Source organism: Oncorhynchus nerka, unplaced genomic scaffold (assembly GCF_034236695.1).
Source record: "Oncorhynchus nerka isolate Pitt River unplaced genomic scaffold, Oner_Uvic_2.0 unplaced_scaffold_2759, whole genome shotgun sequence".
Taxonomy (NCBI): domain Eukaryota; kingdom Metazoa; phylum Chordata; class Actinopteri; order Salmoniformes; family Salmonidae; genus Oncorhynchus; species Oncorhynchus nerka.
The window spans coordinates 15,727-23,009 of record NW_027038540.1 but is presented as its reverse complement, the minus strand read 5'-3'; the positions used below and the strand labels follow the sequence as shown (position 1 = coordinate 23,009).

At 42.7% G+C, this 7,283-nt stretch overlaps 1 pseudogene; it reads left to right on the top strand.

Annotated features, from left to right (window-relative positions):
• The first annotated feature begins 2,052 nt into the window (after nt 1-2,052).
• LOC135567010 (forkhead box protein J1-B-like) lies at nt 2,053-6,514 on the top strand (annotated as a pseudogene).
• The last annotated feature ends 769 nt before the right edge of the window (nt 6,515-7,283 follow it).

Sequence of the window (7,283 nt, the reverse complement as noted above, 5' to 3'; positions counted from 1 at the left end):
AGCGAGGTCCAGCCAACGAGAGCATACAGGTCGCAGTGGTGGGTAGTATATGGGGCTTTGGTGACAAAATGGATGGCACTGTGATAGACTACATATAATTTGCTGAGTAGAGTGTTGGTAGCTATTTTGTAAATGACATCGCCGAAGGCAAGGATCGGTAGGATAGTCCGTTTACGAGGGTATGTTTATCAGCATGGGTGAAGGAGTCTTGCTTGCGAAATAGGAAGCCAATTCTAGATTTCATTTGGGATTGGAGATGCTTAATGTGAGTCTGGAAGGAGAGGTTACATTCTAACCAGACACCTAGGTATTTGTAGTTGTCCACATATTCTAAGTCAGAACCATCCAGTGTAGTGATGCTAGTCGGGCGGGCGGGTGCGGGCAGCGATCGGTTGAAAAGCATGCATTTAGTTTTACTAACATTTAAGAGCATTTGGAGGCCAAGGAAGGAGTGTTTTATGGCATTGAAGCTTGTCTGGAGGTTTGTTAACACAGTGTTCAAAGAAGGGCCAGAAGTATACAGAATGGTGTCGTCTGCGTAGAGGTGGATCAGAGACTCACCAGCAGCAAGCGACAATCATTGATGTATACAGAGAAGAGAGTCGGTCCAAGAATTGAACCCTGTGGCACCCCCATAGAGACTGCCAGAAGCCCGGACAACAGCCCCTCCGATTTGACACACTGAACTCTATCAGAGAAGTAGTTGGTGAACCAGGCGAGGCAATCATTTGAGAAACCAAGGCTGTCGAGTCTGCCGATGAGTATGTGGAGATTGACAGAGTCAAAAGCCTTAGCCAGGTCAATGAATACGGTTGCACAGTATTGTTTCTTATCGATGGCGGTTAAGATATAGTTTAGGACCTTGAGCGTGGCTGAGGTGCACCCATGACCAGCTCTGAAACCCGATTGCATAGCGGAGAAGGTATGGTGGGATTCGAAATGGTCGGTAATCTGTTTGTTGACTTGGCTTTCGAAGACCTTAGCAAGGCAGGGTAGGATAGATATAGGCCTATAGAAGTTTGGGTCAAGAGTGTGTCCCCCTTTGAAGAGGGGGATGACCGCAGCTGCTTTCCAATCTTTGGGAATCTCAGACGACAAGGAAGAGAGGTTGAACAGGCTAGTAATAGGGGTGGCAACAATTTCGGCAGATCATTTTAGAAAGAAAGGGTCCAGATGGTCTAGCCCGACTGATTTGTAGGGGTCCAGATTTTGCAGCTCTTTCAGAACAACAGCTGACTGGATTTGGGAGAAGGAGAAATGGGGAAGGCTTGGGCGAGTTGCTGTGGGGGGTGCAGTGCTGTTGACCGGGGTAGGGGTAGCCAGGTGGAAAGCATGGCCAGCCGTAGAAAAATGCTTATTGAAATTCTCAATTATAGTGGATTTATCGGTGCTGACAGTGTTTCCTATCTTCAGTGCAGTGGGCAGCTGGGAGGAGGTGTTCTTATTCTCCATGGACTTTACAGTGTCCCAGAACTTTTTTGAGTTTGTGTTGCAGGAAGCAAATTTCTGCTTGAAAAAGCTAGCCTTGGCTTTTCTAACTGCCTGTGTATATTGGTTTCTAGCTTCCCTGAAAAGTTGAATATCACGGGGGCTGTTCGATGCTAATGCAGAACGCCATAGGATGTTTTTGTGTTGGTTAAGGGCAGTCAGGTCTGGAGAGAACCAAGGGCTATATCTGTTCCTGGTTCTAAATTTCTTGAATGGGGCATGTTTATTTAAGATGATTAGGAAGGCATTTAAAAAAAATAACCAGGCATCCTCTACTGACGGGATGAGATCAATATCCTTCCAGGATACCCGGGCCAGGTCGATTAGAAAGGCCTGCTCGCTGAAGTGTTTCAGGGAGCGTTTGACAGTGTTGAGTGGAGGTCGTTTGACCGCTGACCCATTACACCCTGAGTTAGAAAGACAGAGTTTGTGAGCCTGTGTCCCAGACTTCCAGGATCAGAGAAAGAGTGACTGTGATGGAGTTTTCTACAATGATCATATTCATTTTAACGGAATCATAGTTTCCTGTCAGCTGGGTATACCTACTGATTAAATAATGGGTATAGAAAATACGAGAACCTAACATCGACAATAACCAGTAGATGTCGCTAATACATCATGTCAAAACCAGAATTACCCAATTTCATCACAGAGCCAGTATGTTCGCAATGTCTACTACACACAATCTCATTAACTGTAACATTTATGCATTCAATGTCTATAAAACGAGGAATTAATCAAAAGTCAATTCAAATATCGACCATGTGTAGGTAAAGTCACATCACAGTTGTAAAACATTTAACTCCAAAGGTGGCTGTTTTTACAATTAACTAAGGATGTATTCATTATCTGCAATTATTCAGGATACCGTTTAAATAATATGTATCATTAGCTGTCCAATAGCCTACAGAAGAGCCTTAGTAACAAAACGGCACTTTCGTTTTTAAATCAAAACTCATCCTTCTTACAATTCATAAATGCACAACGTATTCAATGACAGTCAGAAGCCAATTTATTTCTGATTAATTAGGTAAAAAATATTACGTAGAATATTAAGTGCAATTACATTCTGTTTTCACTGATTTGAGCCGTAGAAACAAAGGTGAAACCTGTAAATCACGGAGCCAATCAGCGACCTGCAATTTGTTCAGGGCTATTAAAACTCAAGGCGGTCTTTTCTGTCTTTCCCTCAGTATGTTCGGATCTGTTTCTCCGCCGTTGTGGGATTATTATCACACATCGACAGGATCTGAATGAAGGCTACTTTTGCAAATGAAGTCTTGGGTTTACATGTTTAGATAGCAGTTCCTCACAAAGCCGTCTGTACAGACATCGCAATAACGTGTAAGAGGTTTGGGTACCATATGAGAACAGTGGAGCTGATCACTCAAGTTGTACTGCGGAGTACACCAAGACCAAGGTAATTGTACTGCTTTTGTTAATACTTCTTTATGAATGAATGGCCACTGTTCTTTTATTTTTATGAGTTTATAATGCAATATTTCACATTGTAAATTTAAAGTCAGCTGAGTGTGATCACACCAATATGTAAAGGATTCACAGGAATGACAGCCAGCAAGAAATGTAATACAGCAATCTTTTGTGGGAATTTATTAGCAGGGTCACTTTACAATGCCAGTACTACCAAGTCAGGAGATTGCCACCAGATTCAAGGAGAAATGTATGAAGCTTCACCCAGAAGACCAAGACAATGAGAATGGTTCAGTGCACCTGGATGACAGTCTCACCAGCCTCCAATGGCTCCAGGACTTCACCATAGTCAGTGCGAGTCTAGAAAGCCTACCGGGCTCCACTTGCCAGCCGTACCACCTGCCTCAGCCCAGCCACCTGCACCCTCAGGGCTCTGACTCCCCTTCCAGTCCACCTGCTGGGGACACTGCAGCCTCCGGGATGCCTCAGAGTGCAGGCAGCCCCATCACCTCCAGTGCCTCAGCCAACAGGACTAGTTACTACTCACTTCACCCGACAGTGACCAACCACCACCAGATCACTGTGCCAGCCAAGTCCCTGGAGGAGGTAGACTTCAAGACCAACCACGGGTGAAGCCTCCCTACTCCTACGCCACACTGATCTGCAGAGCCATGCAGGCAGGCAAGAAGAACAAGATCACACTGTCTGCTATCTATAACTGGATCACAGAGAACTTCTGCTACTACAGACACGCTGAGACCAGCTGGCAGGTTAGTGACTCAGACTGCCTTCTACATTATTGATCAAACCTGAGAGAGGTACACAACACAGGGGGAGAGAGACGGGTGGGCGATTGCATGCAACTAATCCCTCAGAGATACAGTATTTATTTTGATGTTGTATGGAAAATAAGATCTTAGGCCTATCGTGGGTTATATTTGTTCATCATTGACGTAACCGTGGGTTATTTCTTGTTTGATTTTTTGGGGGGGAAATAAGTGGAAGATGAGTAGAAATCATCGGACAGGAACAGGCGCAACTCTCGCTGACCATTCAAAAATGTGTCGTTTTATTAGACACGTTTTAAATGATTGACGTTGTTTGATTTTCTTGGAATCTCTGTGATGGGAACTATATAATGAAGGAGTATAATGAAGGAGTATAATGAAGGAGTATAATGAACTTAAATTGTTATTACCTTGTCCTAACAATGCACATTTGACATGTTATAACCAATGATTTATATATGCACATGGTTAGGTGTAACATTATGACGATCCAGCAACAAATGACAGAGAACCTTTAGTAAGAATACTATCAGTTAGCTCGTCATTTCATGAACTACATTCTATTCTCTCCTCAGAACTCTATCCGTCATAACCTGTCACTCAACAAGTGCTTCATGAAGGTTCCCAGGCAGAAGAATGAACCAGGAAAAGGGGGATTCTGGCAGATTGACCCTCAGTACGCGGACATGTTTGTCAATGGAGTCTTCAAGCGCAAGCGGATGTCAGCCATCCATTTCAACACCCAGAGACACAGCAAAACCCAAGGATCATCCCGTAACCGGAAAACCCAGGAGTACCACCAGCATTTTCAACAGGCCCACTACACAGTGTCCCACAGAGGAGCAGGTGCTGGGAACAGATGCAAACTTAGTGGCACAAAGTGGGAGACAGTCCATAAGTCACCACTGTTGACACCGGATCTCATGGAACCAGAGGCACTGAAGGGTGAACTAGACTGGGCCATGGTGTTTGACGATGTTCTGAATGGGAGCAGCAATAACTTTCAGGATCTAGACATGAACTTAGCTCTGAACTCCCTGGGCTGTAAGGTGGAGCTCTCCCAGCAGGATCAGGGCCGGGCCTGGCACCTGGGAGGTGGTGCAGTGGAGGGGCTGACCGGGACCACCAGCAGGCCTGCAGGTACATGGAGGTGACCACCATGGGCTGCTACAGCATGGAGGAGATCCAGCAGCACCTCAATCTGACTGGGCTGCAGCAGCCGCTCCCTTTGGGGGTCCACCCACAGCACTTTGAGGAGCCGACACTGTTCCCTGATGAGCAGCAGAGGCACCCCTGGGAGGAGCTGAAAGAGGAGGTGCAGGCAGTGCCTATCACCCTGGACCATAGTCTCAGCTTCTGTGAAGGCTTCTTCACTGAGATGCAGCCATGGGGGACAGCAGAGTCTTATATGTGACACCCTCACCCAGCACCAGCCCCAATACTGAACAAGCAGTCCAGCAGGAGGCCAGAGGACCTATAGACTACTGTTTTGCTACATTAGCATCATGGATTCATTCAGAAAAACATACGTTAATTGATTTTTGATTTTTTAAATATTTTATGTGCATTTTCTATTTGCTTTTTGATTGTTTGCATCTATGAAATAAACATGCTGTTTTTAACGTAGCATTGAATGTCTGTTATAGAACTAATAAATCTATCCTAATTAGCAACAACTTCATTCCAAAAATCTATACACTAAAATCTATACACCAGTCAAAAGTTTTAGAACACCTACTCATTCAAAGGTTTTTCTTTATTTTTTACTATTGTCTACACTGTAGAATAATAGTTAAGACATCAAAACTGTGAAATAACACATATGGAATCATGTAGTAACCAAAAAAGTGTTAAACTAATCAAAATATATTTTACATTTTAAATTCTTCAAATAGCCACCCTTTGCCTTGATGACAGATTTGCACACTCTTGGCATTCTCTCAACCAGCTTCATGAGGTAGTCACCTGGAATGCATTTCAATTAACAGGCGTGCCTTCTTAAAAGTTCATTTGTGGAATTTCTTTCCTTCTTAATGCATTTGAGCCAATCAGTTGTGTTGTGGTAAGGGTGGTATACAGAAGATAGCCCTATTTGATAAAAGACCAAGTCCATATTATGACAAGAACAGCTCAAATAAGCAAAGAGAAACGACAGTCCATCATTACTTTAAGACATGAAGATCAGTCAATCTGGAAAATGTCAAGAACTTGCTCGCATGAGGACCACCACAGGAATGGAAGACCTAGAGTTACCTCTGCTGCAGAGGATAAGTTCATTAGAATTACCAGCCTCAGAAATTGCAGCCCAAATAAATGCTTCACAGAGTTCAAGTAACAGACACATCTCAACATCAACTGTTCAGAGGAGACTGTGTGAATCAGGCCTTCATGCACGAATTGCTGAAACCACTACTAAAGGACACCAATAAGAACCAACTTGCTTGGGCCAAGAAACATGAGCAATGGACATTAGACAAGTGGAAATTTGATATTTTACACACACACATGAAGGATAGTCGCTCTGGATAAGAGCGTCTGCTAAATGACTTAAATGTAAATGTATAAGCAATAATGAAAAATGTGTGTATATAGTGTTTTGGAACTCTTCACATATTAATATAATATAATTTCAGAATCAGTATTTTGTGGGCAATCAGATCAGACATAATGCTAGAGAGAGTTGTGCCATGACAGTTTTCTGGCTGTCCAACCGGCTGTCCAATTATGCTCTGAAAGTCTTCAACTGTAAAACTTTATGATGATTTTTTAATATTCTTTCCATTAGTAGATATTCTAAAAGGCTCGGGATTACCTAACATTAGTATAGCCATGGTTGTAAGGGTATGTTATGTACATGATGTTTTATGTATGATTCAAGTAATACAGTTAAAATATGAAAATACTGAATAACTTTTTCAGCATAGATGGTCATTTCTTTGGCAGTAAGTTTATCTAAACGTGCATGTGATGAATGGGGTGATTAATTATTGAATGATTAATTAAAAGGCTGTAAATAATGCATTAATTAAATAAAGACAGTGGACTTAAAAATAAATGCTTTTGTGATGTAGTTTCTATGATCTTCCTAGGGATAGGAAAAAGATGGAACAAAGTAAATAGGTGTTAACTTGTGGAATAGACACCAGCTGAAATAGGTTTTTACCAATCAGCATTCAGGATTAGACCCACCCGTTGTATACATCTCATTATAAACTGGGTGGTTCGAGCCCTGAATGCTGATTGGCTGACAGCGCTGGTATATCAGGCCGTATACCACAGGTACCACTGCTCTAATTATGTTGATAACCAGTTTATAATAGCAATAAGGCAACTGGGGTTGTGGTATATGGCCAATATACCACAGCTAAGGGCTGTATCCAGACACTCCACTTATGTCACGCATAAGAACAGCCCTTAGCCGTGGTATATTGGCCATATACCACACCCCCTCATGCCTTATTGCTTAACTATACTGTATTATCTAATGTTAATGTATGTAGTAGACAGACAGATAGGACAAGTACATTTACAACTCTTCTACTCTACCAGGAATGAACTGTCCTATCTCTATCCCTA